Source organism: Leptonychotes weddellii, chromosome 7 (assembly GCF_054177405.1).
Source record: "Leptonychotes weddellii isolate Sample4059 chromosome 7, ASM5417740v2, whole genome shotgun sequence".
NCBI lineage: Eukaryota > Metazoa > Chordata > Mammalia > Carnivora > Phocidae > Leptonychotes > Leptonychotes weddellii.
In genome coordinates, this window is record NC_138375.1 from 74,523,997 (window position 1) to 74,540,910 (window position 16,914).

Genomic DNA, 16,914 nt, shown 5'->3' on the forward strand with positions numbered 1-16,914 from the left:
CCATAATCTCTCATGGTTCATCTCCCCTTCCGATTTCCCCCCCCTTCATTTTTCCCTTCCTACTATCAAGTGCTAAATTTTTAAAACTGTAATCTTAAGATCACACTGTAAACATTCTTAAATACACACACACACACACACACACACACGAGAAGATATAAATGAAAACTCTGTCAAATTCAACACTCCAGAAAAGGGTCTAGTTGAAAATAACTGACAGTAGAATTGTCATTACAAGATACTAGACAAAATATACTCTATTATGTTGTATATATCGTATAATGTACTCTACATTACTTTGTCCAGATATGTTACAGATGCTAGTCAAAAACTGTCATCCAGATAATAGGCAAGTTCTAAATTTCACACTCTAGAGGCAGTGCTGGTTAAAAACTCAAGTGAGAAATAGAGAAGATAATTATGTGTTGTGATGAGGACTCAGAAGAGTGATAATGATAGGGAACGGCTGGTGGGGTTGAGGGCAGCATGAGGACAGCGGCTTGATGGATTGTCAGAGAAGGTCTCCATGAAGAGGTGATAGTTATTTTGTGAGCCAAGAGGTAAGAAGGCTGACTGACTGTTCATTCTGTTAGCAGACCTTTTCCTAAACTTTTCAGAGGCCCTGCCAGACCAATGTACCAGTTCCATGGCATTTCTATTTAAATGGTTTGTTTGTAAAATGAGGCATTTTAGAAAGGAAACTTGAACTGGAAGAACTGATGGTTCTTTCTTTGTCTATGTAACTAATCTAGTGTTCTGTCATAATATTCCTGCTCTTCTAGAAAGTTACAGATGAGTCTAGTGAGAAGCTAGTGGATGGGGACTGAGAAACCATTTTCTTGTTCAGCTCTGCTGCTACAATCCTCGTATCATAGAAACTCCCTGGACCTTATCTAAAAAGTAATACAGCTGGCTTCGATCCTTTCTCCATTCCTATGCAGCCCCCAGAACATCACCACTATCATGAGGGTATAACAGAAAAGTCTGTGCCCGCGTCATTCAGCCATGGTGAGCTCACTAGCAGACACAGCACAGATCTTCTCCTGGGACAATGAGGATGGGATACTAATTGAAATTATTGTGAAAAGTGTCTAAAAAATGGGGAAAATGCTTCTCATTAAAAAATAAATTCGAAGAAATTTGAAAATATTTAAACCTGCATTAGTATTATCTAGAACTGAAGTTTTAATGTTTTCGATAGAACTTTCATTACCATATTCCCTATAATTCAGTATTCATGTATTAATTCAGTGAACATTTTCTAAGACAATATTGCATACAGATCATCACATTTAGTCTTCTTGTGGGGGGACCAACACGTTACCAACTTTAGGGGAACAGTCTTTCCCGGTGGTTGACCATACATACAAACAAAATTACTTATTATTTCTGTTTTACCCCACAAACATTTGAAGCAGCTTACAATAATGTGTATATCAATAGGAACAAACAGTGGATGAAGTGAAACATAGATGGAGGAAAGCGAAGTTCAATGAGGGATCAGCAAGCAACAGAATTCCACAGAGCTGCCAAGCTTGAGGTGAAATTTCAGCTCTGGTCTTAGTAGTGACCAAAGCTAAAAGAGAAGCTCCGTGTCCATGAAAAGAAAAGCGAGTTGTCTCTTCAGAAGAGGCAAAGCCTTCCCTAGAATACACATCTTAAAGTAATTGCATGTTACTTTTGAATTGGGGGATACTGTTTGGTGAGGACATTCATTGAGCACTTTCTATGTGCTAGGCGTCCTAAGTGTTTACAAGCATTTTCTCATATAATCTTCACAACTCTATGAGCTAAGGACTACCAAGGCTTTGAGAATCCAATAAACTTTACATGCCACATAGTTCCTAACAGTTGAGGTAGGGCCGGACAACTGCAGGACCTCTCTTTTTCATCATGTTATACATCCTCTGTGCAGTGATGCCTGCCTTCTCTAGCTGGGAGCAAGGTCATGACCAACAAGCCGGTGACAAATACAGCACTAGACTTCATAAAGCTGTTGCTTACAACACCTCTGAAAGTAAGTGGGGGGCATCGTGCTGAAGGAATTCAGGAAAAATTTCTGCTGCAAACTGAGAATAAGTATCAAACATCTGGCTTAGAAAGTTTTTGTTCACTGAGGTTTAAAATCTAGGCTATTTTGAGAATAGATGGAATGTACTTCACGAGCAATCTTTGCAAAATGTAATCTCTCTCCATGTGGGCTTGATGGAATTGATCAGGAGACAGGTCCAGGCATGAGTCTGGAGTTACCCTGTTGATTCAAGGGCAGATCAATGTGAGGCAGAAGACTTAGTGGCGATTTCTCTGGCTTCAGGGTTCTAGACCTTTATAAATTCTCTTGCCCTGCCTTTTCCTAACCATCAGATTCTGGTACTCAATATCTCAGTTTCTTTATCCATTATATAGGGATAATAATAATATTTACCTTACAAGATTATTATAAACCTTTACAAAACTAATGTATGTAAAAACTAAGAGCTGGGTACATTGTAAGCTCTCTGTGAGCTGATGCTGCTTCTGTTCTTCACTTCTCCTTCTCCCTAACTTCCTTCTTCCTAGACTTTCTTCCTTCCCCACCAACCCCCTTCTTGATCGTCTTTTTCCCTAACTTCCTTCCTCCCCACCCTTTCCCTCTTGTCAACTTCCCATTTTCCATCTTCCCTCACCTCCTTCCTCCCAGTTCATCCTCCCATCTTCGACTGAGCAACTAGCTGACACCTTGTCATGAACCTGAGGTGTCTAAGCTGGGCTCTTCCTGAGTGGACAGAGCCATCCACCTAGGAAAGCAGCCCAGTGGGTAGCAAGAACCATCTGGGAGGACAAAGAACCTACAGCACTGTGGGAGCACACAGAAGTGGGTGAGCATTTATCTTTGCTTGGGGGCATTCACCCAGGAGGTGACATTTCTCTGGGTCGTCAGGAAGAAAAGAATTGATGAGATTGAAAAGAGAGGGAAGGGATGTCAAGGCATAGAAATCAGGCTTATCAATACCTATACATGTGAAAGAATCCAGTGTTTTGGGACAATAAAATAGGTTAGGGACAGATTTTTGAAACCTGCTCCAGTCACCCTGAAATCCACTCTAATTGCAAATTCCAAGTGGATGCTTAAGCCTGATGCTTAATATGTTTATTTTCTGAAATAGCAAATGTTTAATAAACTGGTTTGAAACAGGCTATAATTTTTTCTTGGTTTATTGAACCAGAATACTATAACGTTCACTGAAACCAATGATATTTCATTTGGCTTGAGAACTTACTCATTTCACAGGATTTTTTGAACTCAAATTATAAACATTAAGTCATAATTGTCATTAATATTCTCAGCTTACCAATTTAATATATATTTTTCTTTCTTTCTTTGTGATCTTTTGGTATTTATGACCCCTGACTGAAAAGTTGAGAATATATATTATTATTGACTACCTTTTTTCATAGTAATAGAAACTGTTCATATTTGTTCTGCAAACATAATTTTCTCTTCATTTCATTTCTCCACATTGGTATTGGAACTATGCTTCATCTAATGAAATATTGATTTTCAGATCCCTCAGTGTCTGAGTCTAACCTTTTTTCTAACTTGGGGGGAGAAAAAAGGATATTGCCTTTGCCACAGGCGAAAGTGAATTAAGATCCCAGACAAACAATGTAACACAGAGGTTATAATAAATGACAATTGCTGTCTTGGAGAATGCTTGCTATTTAGTCAAAGAATAGCAGCAATGGTATTTTGAAAACTGAGAAGAAAGGTTATTTTAATTAATTTTATTCTGTAGTAAATTGTTACAGTGATAGCTTCCAATTAATCACACCTCCCTTTATCAATGCGCCACTCCAACTTTGAGCTTGACCATGTGATTTGCTTTGATGACTATGGTATTAGCAAAGTGTTGCTAGCAGGGCCTTGAAAGGCACTCGGGGTTGTCTTTTTCTTGCTGCTTTTGGAATCCATCTGCTGTGTGAAGAAACCCTGGCTAGTCTGCTGGAGATCTGTGGCCCAGCTAACAGCCAGCACCAATGTATGTGAGTGAGACCATCTTGGACTATCTAGTCACAGCTGAAATGCTGTGTAATTGCAGCGGCTTGAATGAGTCCTCCCAAAAAACTGCCTAGCTGAACGCAGTCCAAATTGCCAACCCACTAAGTTTTGAGCTAGTAAGGCAATTGTTGCTTTAAATTACAAAGTTGGAAGGGCTTGTTTCACAACCATATTTAAAAACTGCTTGCCACTCTTATACGTAGTCTCACTTATGCCATGAGAGTATAGATAGACATCAGAGTTGAAACTAGATTAAATCTTTAAGTGCTTTTAGTGGAATAATATTTAATAACTCAAGATATGAAAAACATAGTTTCAAAAAGCATGTACTAAAATAATTAAAACACTTGACGTTGGAAAACTTAATTATCTAAAAAATATTTACTTACTATTTATAATCTCACTATTTACAGAACAGAATTGAAGCATTTTACTGTACTAAAACTTGCAGACACAGGTAATTAAAAACAAGAATAGAACAAAAATGAATTGGGTAGAAAAAGAAACAGATGAAAAATAAATACCAAGAAGGTACTAATTATTATCAGAAGCTTAACTTCAGCCTGACCTCATGGATAGCCTAGAAAATGTAAAACATTTTCAGTTTATACGGTTCTTATTCAAGTAGGAAGCACACAAATTCACTGAAGAACAAATCTTTGTTTTTTCCCCATAGGAGAAATTTAGTACATGGACCTTAGATGGAGACAGTGGAATTTTTTTTACTTCTATTTTGCAGAAGTTACAAAAATATTATTCTAATGGACATTTCTTTTTTTTTTTTAAAGATTTTATCCATTTATTCATGAGAGAGAGAGAGAGAGAGAGGCAGAGGCAGGGGGAGAAGCAGGCTCCCCGCGGAGCAGGGAGCCCGATGCGGGACTCGATCCCAGGACCCTGGGATCATGACCTGAGCCGAAGGCAGATGCTTAACCGACTGAGCCACCCAGGCGTCCCTCTAATGGACATTTCTTATGTTGTCTCTTGTAAGAAGTTTAGAATACATGATCAGATCTTAAATCAGCGCATGACTTCCTTAGAGTAATTAAGTGTGATGATTTTCATATAAGTCAGACCTTGATCAGAATGCAGATATATTTATGTCCTCTTTTCCCAGCAGCTCCCCTGATTTCTGGCAGGCATTCAGCACTTAAGGAGTGTTGCAGAATGAAGGAATGTATTTATGGAGCACCTGCTCCGGTGGGGCTCAGCAGGGAGCCCTGGCAGGACTATGGTGAGCTGAACGGCCTGCCCCTCCCTCCTGTTACTTAGGTAACTGTGCAGACAGGTGTGAATCCAAGTCACCCAGTATATAACCACCCACTGTGACAGTGCTTCAAAGCCAAAACACAAGGGACCTAACCGACCTGGGAGTGACAGAAGGCTCCATTGTGGAAGCAGTGTTAGAGCTGGGATCTGCTTGCTCAAGGGGTCCCACCAGATGAAGGAAGGGACGATGGGGGAGAGCACACCTGGCAGAAGAGAGAGCCTTTTGCAAAGGTGCTGAGACAGCAGGAGTACAGAGCAGTCGGGAAGAAGGGCAATGTGCCTGGGAAGCAGAGAGCGGGAATGCGGTCTGAGATGAGGCCTGAGTCCGTGGTCATCAGGCCTTCCTCACACTTATTTCCTGGACACAGAGAAGTTCCATCAAAACGCTATTCTGTTTTTGTGTGTGTATCTTTTAAGTTTTCTCCATTAAGTGCATAATACTATTTGTATTGGGGAAAAATTGTTTACAAAAGGTAGCCCCATGAAATATCTTGTAAAGAAGTGTCACTTTGCTAAATTTTCATGGCTTTGCTTCTTGTTGTACTTAATGTCCTACCCGCTCAGAGTACTTAATTTAAAAATTCAATTAAATCAGCAAGAGATGACAAAACACATAGATATAAAAGAACAAACACGCTGTCAAATGTGATCATCCAAATGTCTCTTAGGAGCAAGAGTTATGTGTCCTGCCCAAAATGTTTTATGCAGTCTCTGCTGACATTAATAGCATGATAGGGTGTTCCTGGGGTTCTCTTTCTTCAATTCTGCTGATTGTGCCGTGAGAGATGTTGTTGTTGTTAATTCTCTATGGATTTGTCACAAATCTTCATCTTTTCAGGTAGAATTTTACTTGGAGAAAAAAAATGAAGTCATTTAGAATAGGGTTTAATAAAGAAGATAGATGATTACACTGGAAAAGCATAATTATATTGAAAAATAAAATATAATTTTAAGGTAACAATACTAATTTCTTGTGTGGCTCATAAACCACAGCTTAAGAAATTCTAAATGTTTTTTGAATAATGGCATAGCTGGAAAGAGGATAGAGCCCTGTAGGATATTTCAAGAGACTGTATGCTTATACATAAAATTATGAATTCTGGAATGCATGTTTACAAAATTAACTTTATTTAATGAAACTCATATATATTCATTCATTCATTCATTCAACCATTCTTTTTTTTTTAAAGATTTATTTATTTGAGAGAGAGAAAGAGAAAGCATGAGTGGGGGGAGGGGCAGAGGGAAAGGAAGAGAGATAATCTCAAGCAGACTCCCCACTCAGCACAGAGCCCAACATGGGGCTCAATTTCACAACCCTGAGACCATGACCTGAGCTGAAACCAAGAGTTAGACATTCAACTGACTGAGCCACCCAGGTGCACCATCTATTCTTTATTGAATATATACTATGAGACCAGTTTTATTCTAGTTTTATTCACTGATACATCAGTGATACACAGTTTTATTCACTGATACATCAGTGAATAAAAAAGGCAGAAATCCTTGCTCTAGAGGAATTTACATTTTAGGGTAGTATAGATAGATAATCAAAAGTAAAAGAAATTAAATAAATTGTATAATATGTTAAAAATGATAATTACTATGATAAAAAAGAAAAAGTAGAGCAGAGTAAGGAGATTGGGAATGTACCTAGACCAATGTACCGACAATTATAAAATTGTAAATGAGACCTAAATCATAATAAATAATGAGATTACTTTTTAAATTTATCTTTATCATTAAAAAGCCTGACCCTGCTTGAGGGACTTGCCTTATATTCCATTTCATGATCACAACGGGTTATACTAGCAGCTCTCAAAGTTTTTTGATCCAGTGAGTGAGAGAAAAGCCTTCAGCATCAAAACTGAGTCACATGAATAGAAATAGATCTCTTGAATCAAACCCATTCCCTAAATCCCATTTTCTGGAGCTCAGTCTGCCTTATTAATAACCCTGTCTCTCACATGCTGGGCCTTGGCCTTTCCCTCTTCTCCTCCTGATTGCAGTGTCTTAGATTTGAGAGTTAAGCAGAAGTGGCATGAGAAGGGCAGGGTTTCCTTCCTCATTTTTAGAGGCAACTCTGACAACATCAAGATTTGGAAAAGCAACTCTATTTGTTCCTCTGTTATCCCCGGGGAGCACGAGAGCATTTCAGCAGGGGAAAGGGAAATAATTGACACCAATTTTGACCACCAGTAGTTTGCCAGAGTGGGTGGAATATAGAGTGAACATTGGAATTAATTACAGTTAAAACTGTAACAACAAGAACAACAAACAAACCCAGAATTTTCCTCAAATTTAAAGATAATATAATAATTTATTTTTTAATTTTTAAAAAAGATTTATATATTTATTTGAGAGAGAGAGAGCGTGGACCGGGGGGAGGGGCAGAGGGAGAGGGAGAATCTCAAGCGGACTCCCCACTGAGTGTAGAGCTTGATCCCAGGACCCCGAGATCATGATCTGAGCTGAAATCAAGAGTTGGACGCTTAACCAACTGAGCCCTAATAATTTATTGAATGAATAATTTGTACCCTTAAATTCTATTTCCTGGTACCTAGCCAAAAAGTCTCTTCCCGGTGGAAACAGACCACCTATGCTTTGCTTATGGCCCATCCCAGATCAGTTACCTCAAAGTGTCTGAGGGGAAAACACACTTCCCCACAAAAAGATTGGAGATCCCAGTATGCTGTGCCTTTTATTTTGTAGATTAGGTAACTGTTCCTGATAGAGGTTGAGTGAAGAAAATTGTGATGAGCCATCTAGGAGAACACACTGCAGTTAGTGAGTTTATTGAGTTAACAGGAATCTCATGCACTAGATGAGAACCGTGAAACTTGCAAGTTGTGAGCTGAAAAATACAAGCCCAATAACTGGTCCTTTCTGTCCAGTACTCTCTCTCTCTTCTCAGATGTTCCTAAACTAGTAAGGAGGATTTCTTTGATCTTTGGAAGAAAGTGGACACTTTTTTTTCTTTATAGTGCTTCGTAAGTATGGATATAATTTTGTAATCCCAATAGAATAAACATGAGCCATCATTTTTTTTTAGACATTTTTCACTCTTGACTTCTGATCGTGTTTTCCAGGTGGCCACTGTAGGGCCACCTAACAATGTTTTTGTTGTTGTAGGAGCTCTTACTGTTTCTTTTTAAACAGCTTTATTGAGATACACGTCCTATACCGTACAATTCATGCATTTAAAGGATACAATTCAGTACCTTTAAATGTAATCACAGAATTGTGCATCTGTTACATGATCAATTTCAGAACATTTTAATTAACCCAAAAAGAAATCCTGTGCCCCTTAATCATCACCTCTGGTCTCTCCATCCTTCCTACTTCTCCCCTTCCCAAACATCACCCGCCACCCCCTGGCATAGACAACTGCTAATCCACTTTCTGCCTCTGCAGATTTGCCTACTCTGGATATTTCATATAAATGGAATTATGAAATATGTAGTCCTTCATGACTCACTTGTTTCACTTAGCATAATGCTTTCAAGATTCATCCATGGTGTAACGTGTTAGTTCTTCACTTCCTTTGCTAAATGATATTCCATTCTATGGGTATACCACATTTTATCCATTTACTAGTTGATGGACATGTGAGTTTCCACTACATGGCTATTATGAATAATGCTGCTCTAAACATTCACGTACCAGTTCTTGTATGGATATATGTTTTCCCTTCCTCTTGGGTGAAATTTCTAGGAGCAGGATTGCTGGGTCATACAGTAACTCTACATTTAACCATTTGAGCCATGGTTTGAAGAACTGCCAGCCATATTTTCCAAAGCACTCATCCACTCTTGTGGTTTGAATCATCATAACTAGCTGTGGGTGATTGTCATGGAGCTTTAGGTAAGTGCAGGGTACTCACTCCTAACCACACTTTTTCCTACCTGGCCAGCCTTTCCCTCCTCAAACCAACCCTTGCATAGGCACCAGAGTGAACTGTCTAAGATATGTCTAAGCATATCTGATTGTGTCATTTCCCTGTTTTAGCCCTCCAGTGCCTTCCTATTATCACCGGGATAAGCCCAAGCCCTCCATAACAAGGTGTACAGGAGTGCCAACCATCTGCCCACTGTCCATATCTCCAGCTTTGTCTTGCTCCACTTTCTGCTTCCCATTTTAGGTTCCAGAAGCACCTGGTGGCTCTGGTTCTCCTCAAATATCATGCTTCAGTCTTTGGACTTAAATCATACATGTCTACTGCCTCTAGGCCCAGTCTGGGTTATTTTTATCCTGGGGTTTTGGATGTTCAGTTTGACTTTAAAGATAAAGAATTGAAGGATACTTACAGTTTTTAAATCTGGAGAGTAGTTGAAGAAGATTTGTTGATATAGAAGATAAAGAAGATTTCTGGATAATTAGACATTTGGTATGCATGATTAGATCGATGCAGAATGAGTGAATTGAATACAGATTTTCCAGGCCTAATAATTTCAAGGCAAGTTTAGTTTATGTATATTGTTTTATTCATTTGTTAATTCATTCACTGAGTTGATTGATCACCTACTATGTGCCAATTGCTATTTTAAACCCTGGGGATATGCCAGTCAATAACACAATATACCTGTCCTCATGGGGTTTACTTTTTATTAAGAAAAACAATAAACAATGAGTGTGAGGAGTAAAGCAGGACAATCTGATTTCATTGTGTCATTGCATGGTGGTAAGGAAAACTTAGATGGACAGAGAAAACCTTGCTGAATTGGCCAACTTTGAGTTGATATCTGAAAGATGAAGAGACAGCCAGGCGGAGAACTAGAGCTACCGAATTCCAGGTCATCAGGGCAAAGGTACTGAGACTCAGGTGGCAGCTGGGGTTAATTAGTTAATTGCAGAGAGTTAGATTTTGATCATATTATTACTCTGTCTTCAATGTAACAATTTATATGTTTAAAATTGTTTTATAAGAACTCCAACCAGGCAGTTGATCTACCTGGAAGTAAACACATATATACTTGTATTAGTCTGCTTGGGCTGCCATAGCCAAATACCACAGGCTGGGTAGCTATAATGACTGAAAATTATTTTGTCACAGTTCAGCAGGCCTGAAGTCCAAGATGAAGGTGCCAGCACATTTGGTTTCCAGGAAGAGCTCTCTTTCTGACTTGAGGAAGAGTCTCCTTGCTGTGTTTTCACATGGTCTTTCCTCTGTGCATGTAAAGACAGGGAGCTCTCTGGTGTCTCTTCCCCCACTAAAAAGGACACCACTACCCTTGAATTAGGGTCCAACCCTTATTACCTCATTTAATCCTAATTACCTACCTAAAGGCCCCATTTCCAAATACCATCATATAGGAGGTTAAGACTTAAACATAGGAATTTTGGGAGAACACAATTCAGCCCATGACAATACTTGAGTCATTTGAACACCCTAAAAAGGTAACTATATCAATTAAGCAAGCAGTTAGATTTGGAGGGACAAAATCCAAAATTGCACAATAGAATAATTTCTTAGTAGTTGATGGACATTACTCCCCTCCCTTCCACACAAAACATACACATCCTAATGTCTAATGTATGTGCAATTCAGTGTTAAAAAGTTCTTTTAAAAAAAAAGATTTTATTTATTTATTTGAGAGAGAGAGCAGAAGCAGGGGGAGGGAGAGGTGGAGGGAGAAGCAGACACCCCGCTGAGCAGGGAGCCTGATGTGGGGCTCGATCCCAGGACCCTGAGATGATGACCTGAGCTGAAGGCAGATGCTTAACTGACTGAGCCACCCAGGTGCCTCTAGTGTTAAAAATTTCTTAACCTTTTAAAACATTTGCTTTCCAAGGATAAAAGTCCAATGCATTCAGATTCTTGATTGCTGACCCCTGAAGGATATTCAAAGAAAGATCTTATGAATTAACTGTAACCTGTTCTAGGTGAAGTGATATCTTTAATATACATATGGAAGCACTTTTAACTTCTAACAAAATAAAATAAAAAGACATGCAAAAGGTGAAAGCAGAGTTGGAAAAAATTGGGATAAATATCTTTATGGTCTCAACTCTTTAGATTTTTATTAAATAGTTTGACTAAGTGGTTTAGTCATCACAAAATCCAGGATAGCAGAATCATATATTTGTGGGAAATAATGCAGTGTGTAAGTTCTACAAATATAGGGATTATGCTCTTGCTTTCTTATAAAAACTAGGAAAATACTTTCAGCGTATGCATTGTAATTGATAGCGATGGAATGAGTAAGGATTGCAAACACTGTAGGGTCATTTTAAAGGGAAAGCAAATCAGAATGCAGTTCTGGGATCTCTCGAATTTAAACAAGGAAGTACTGCATTTCAGAACCTAATGCCTAACAGACATTCAGTCACTGCTGACTTGACATACATTCTTAGTTTGGATATGCCTCTAGTGTTAATTTATTTCAAAAAGTCATCATATTTGGAAATCTCACATTCCAGGATGAAAATAAATGCTCTAACTGAATAATAAACATTTCTATGCAGTAAAGAAATAATCAGATTCTTAAGTCAATATATAAGTTAAATAGTAAAATTTTAACAAATTATATTAAAATGTAACTGTTGAATACATGGAAAACACAGGAGGAATATGTATTTTCTTTTTATGAAGCACTGGAAGTGCTTTTGAAAGGATATTTTGGAATAACACAGACTGGACTGGCTATGGATTTGTAACTACAGATTTGAAATAGATGCTCAGCACTGTCAGGTGATCCTTCTTTCCCTCTCAAATAAAGTCAACTCCTCTGATACAAAGTTTTCACTCTTAGCTCTTTCTCCTCAAATCTTCGGCAACTTCTCTTAGATTGTTTCTCCAAATACTTACAGAGAAAATAAACAGAGTTGGGCAAGGTATACTTCTTCTTCCACTACCAAAATCTATTGACCTTAGCCAGCAGCCTCATAGAATGGCAGTCATATTCCTGCTCCATCTAAGGCCACATCTGCCATCGGGGCCCTGGCTCCCATCCACAGCTCAGATGCTCAGTCCCTGCAGTCATCTCTCTTCTCTCCTGTTTCTGGATTTTTTTTCCTTTTTACTGGCTAATTCCCATTTGGCATGTAAACATGCATTCATATCACACATTTATAATTAAAGAAGCAAAAACCCCTCTTTCAGCCCTTGTCATCCTCCAAGAACTTTCCCATTCCCTTCACACCTTAAAGTGGTTTTATTTTTTGTTTTGTTTTATGCTTTTATTCATCTCATCCCTTTTTGATCCATTTTAAGCAGGTTTTCATTCTTACTACTCCACAAAATGGCTTCTATCAAGGTCAACATCTTCCCAGTGCCAAAGGTAATGCTGATGATGGTGGTGATAATAATAAAACACCTCTATAAAGTTTACTATGTGTCAGGTACTATTATAAGTGCTTAATAGATACTAACTTGTTTAATTTTTACAACCACCTGTATAAGGTAGGTACTATTAGAACACCCATTTTACAAATGAGGGCACTTGAAGGTTAAATAACTTGATAAAGGTCTCACTTTCGGTAAATGGTGGAACCAGGATTTGAACCTGAGCAGTCTGGTTCAGGATTTCTTCTCGGAACACTTACACTATTATCTAGACCCTACTTCCCATATCAGTGGCACTTAACCTGATTAATAGTATCCTGCATGAACCTCTTCATCTCTAGGCCTCTGAACTCTGCAGAGTTTTAAAGTTTATTTTAATTAATGAACTTTAATTTCTTGCTTTCTTGGCTGTTGTCTCTGAGTTGCATTTGCTGCCTCTTCATCCTCCATCAGCCCTTTAAAGGTTGTAGTTCCCTAGAGTTCGGTCCTCAGCCCTCCTCTTTTCTCACACCCTAGCCTCATCGCATAAAATACCATCTCTACACTGCTGACTTTCACATGAGCATCTCTAGGCTGGCCTTTTCCCCTGAGATCCAGACTTAACAGAGTCAATAGCCTACCCAGCATCTGTACTTTGATTTCTGATAGGGATCTGAAACTTAACATTGGCCAAGACAAAACCATTGAGTCTTCCCACTACCCATTCCTGCAAAACCCCCCATCCCGCAAATATTTCAAGTCTCAATTAATGACAGAAAGGCCATGGAAAGTACATAACTGTATTCAGTGAAAATTGAACCATATTCTCTTCGGAGTGCTATTTTGGGTTCCTGTGGTCAATCTTCGGATAGATTCTGAAAGCCTATAGAGGTGTCCTGGTAAGAGAGCTAGAGCGTGTAACATAGGAACTGGCTTTCTGTTGTACATACATGTCCCAGCCAGCTACACACGTACATGCTTGGTCACAAGATCACAGCAAACGGTCAGGAGGCGACTGGGAAGCAGAAGCTGAGCATAGTTTTTAAGGTAAAAGGAAAGTTTTAAAGCATCGTTTTTGAGTTCAATCCTTTGTTTAATCCATACATTTTTGAATCAGATTTTCCCATTTTATAAAGTGCCTTTTTCCATTTTATAAAAGTCTGACAGATAGTATGTGCTTTCCCACACAAATCTGTCAGTTCCCTCATCTTTATCTACCACACCCACCCATGGTTCAAATTTGAAAACTTTCTGAAGCAGAGAATGCCAGTCAGCTAGAGGCAGTTGGGTGAAAACTCAAAAGTAAAAGTAAAAATTCATCATAAATCTTCATTTATCTGGGATCCTAGGCTGCACCGTATGAATAACTGCTAGGTGGATAAAGCCCAGGACCTTTGTGGCATCTCTCGGGTTGGGTACACAAACAGGATAGATACACACAAACTCTTAAATTTGTATATGTGACCATTAAAAACCTTTCCTCCTCTATGCATCTAGATATCCAAGAATGTCTCAGAATACCTTTATTTGTATGTTGCTACATGGCTTTATCCAAACAGATGAGATCTTGTTACAATCCGAATGCTTTCTTGGAAAGTAAAAGTACAGTCTTGTCCTGAATGGTAAATTCTGCCTCTCTTAAAGAAGCTCGATGATGTCTTTAGTGAAAGGGGGTGACAAACATTTCACATGCAAAGAGGTGAGTGTTTTTCTTGCAAATCCCAAGATAGATGTCATCTCTTAAAAGAAAAGTATTTTCTCTTCTGAAATACACATTATGGATCCTCACTGATATCTAAACTTTGGCTGAAGCCTACAGTTAGTCTGAGCTCATAAATTTTGTTTAGTTTTTTTTTTTTCTAAACCAGTAAATTAGAAAAATCAAATTCTTTATATGTTACATTCTATTCCTCCAATAGTTCAAAGAGGAAAGCCTATTTTAATGATTTTAGTTATTTTTGAATTGTAATTCCAGTATAGTTAATATACAGTGTTATATTAGTTTCAGGGGTACAATATAGTGATTCAACAATTCTATACATTACTCAGTGCTCATCGGGGTAAGTGTACTCTTAATTGCCTTCGCCTGTTTCACCCATTGCCCCACCTACCTCCACTCTGGTAACCATCAGTTCGTTTTCTATAGTTAATAGTTAAGTCTGTCTTTTGGTTTGTCTCTTTTTCTTTATTCGGTTTTTTTGTTTCTTAAATTCCACATATGAGTGAAATCACATGGTATTTGTCTTTGACTGACTTATTTCACATAGCATTATACTCTCTAGATCCATTCATGTTGTTGCAAATGGCAAGATTTCATTCTTTTTTATGGCTGAGTAATTATCTATCTATCTATCTATCTATCTATCTATCTATCTATCTATGGTAAATACCTAGTACTGGAATTACTGGATCATGTGGCAGTTCTTTTTTTTTTAAGATTTTGTTTGTTTGTTTGTTTGTTTATGAGAGAGAGAGAGCATGAGCAGGAGGAGGGGCAGAGGGAGAGGGAGAGAGATCTTCCCCAGCAGACTCCTTGCTGTGTGGAGCCCAACCTGGGGCTCGAGTTCACAACCTTGAGATTATGACCTGAGCTGAAATCAAGAGTCGGATGCTTAACCGACTAAGCCACCCAGGCATTCCTGGATCATGTGGTAATTCTACTTTTAATTTTTTGAGGAACCTCTCTACTGTCTTCCACATTGGCTGCAGCAGTTTGCACTCCCACCAACAGTGAATGAGGGTTCCTTTTTCTCCACATCCTTGCCAACATTTGTTTCTTGTGTTGTTGATTTTAGCCATTCCAACAGGTGTGAGGTGATATCTCAGTGTGGTTTTGATTTCCATTTCCCTTATGATGAGTGATGTTGAGCACCTTTTCATATGGCCCTTGGTATGTCTTCTTTGGAGAAATGCCTATTCATGTCTTCTGCCCATTTTTTAATTGGATTATTTGTGTTTTGGGTGTTGAGTTGTATAATTTTTTTTATTGTTTTGGAGGGGTTGTCTTCTTTTGGGTGTTGAGTTGTATAATTTTTTTTTTTTTTTGGAGGGGTTGTCTGCAAGTGCTTTAATAGAACTATGTACTCAATTGCTTTTTGGCAAAGGGATTCTCCAGATGCCTGACTGGATTAATAAATGCACAATCCCTTCTAGATAGCCTCCCAAGAGCTTAATTCCTGAATTCCATGGCAGGGAGGAGGGGGCAGCACACTATTCCTGAAGGAATCCAACGCCATCTGTCAAAGGCAAGTGCTCCCTGACCCCACAGTGTTGGCAGTGAGGGTCTGACCTCACGGGCAGACCTGGTGGTGCTGGTGACATTGTAGGAAGACACCCATGCTGGACCCCTGCCTGGCCAAAACCTGGATAGACCTAGAGGAAAGTAGTACAGCCAGGTGGCATGGTGCCTACCTGTGGCCATCCTCCTACTAAGCCTGGGTCTGGGTGGTGGACACCATGGCAAAAAGGCAAAAGAAGCCAGGCCGGGGTCCTTGCTGAGCTTCCAGGGACACGCAGAGGGGTGTACCCATGTAGGTGGACACCTAATCCAAGGGAGGGCTCAGGTTGGCGTGCTCTCTGCTGGGGTAGGGTCGGAATGAGGTGGGGTGATAAAAAGAGTTACAGTAGAGACTCAGATAAATGTGCAGGCAGTGCCAAGACTGTCTTTTTTCCATTGCATATATTTTCCTCCTTTGTTGAAGATTAATTGATCATATAATTTTGGGTTTATTTGTGGGCTCTCTATTCTGTTCTATTGATCTGTGTGTCTGTTTTTGTACCAGTACCATACTCTTTTGATTGTTACAGCTTTGTAGTATATTTTGAAATTCAGGATTGTGATACCTCTGGTTTTGGGTTTTATTTTTTTTCCCCCAAGATTGCTTTGGCTATTCAAAGTCCTTTGTGGTTCCATACAAATTTTAGGATTGTTTGTTCTAGTTCTGTGAAAAATGCAGTTGGCATTTTGATAAGGATTGCATTAAATCTATAGATAGCTTTAAGTAGTATGGACATTTTAATAATATTTATTCTTCCAATCCATGAGCATGGAACATCTTTCCATTTTTTTGTATGTCATCTTCAATTTCTTTCATCAATGTTTACAGTTTACAGAGTATGGGAATTTCACTTCCTTGGTTAAATTCATTCCTAGGTATTTCATTCTTTTTGTGCAATTGTAAATGAGATTATTTTCTTAATTTCCCTTTCTGTAGCTTCATTATTAGTATATAGAAATGCAATGGATTTCTGCATATTGATTTTTTATCCTGTGAAACTTATTGAATTCATTTGACAATCCTAGTAGATTTTTGGTGGAGTCCTTAGGGTTTTCTATATATAG

At 38.7% G+C, this 16,914-nt stretch overlaps 1 protein-coding gene across 15 annotated transcripts in view; it reads left to right on the top strand.

Moving 5' to 3' along the window:
• MCTP1 (multiple C2 and transmembrane domain containing 1) overlaps window positions 1-16,914 on the top strand; it is a 494,794-nt gene that overhangs the window by 121,422 nt on the left and 356,458 nt on the right. Inside the window, exon 1 of one of the 15 annotated variants that reach the window (XM_081826559.1) lies at window positions 2,685-2,858. The exons of the other annotated variants lie outside the window; for them this stretch is intronic. The gene's annotated coding sequence lies outside the window, so the exon portion shown is untranslated. Of the gene's footprint in view, window positions 1-2,684; window positions 2,859-16,914 lie in introns of those variants that run through there. 15 annotated transcript variants of the gene reach the window in all.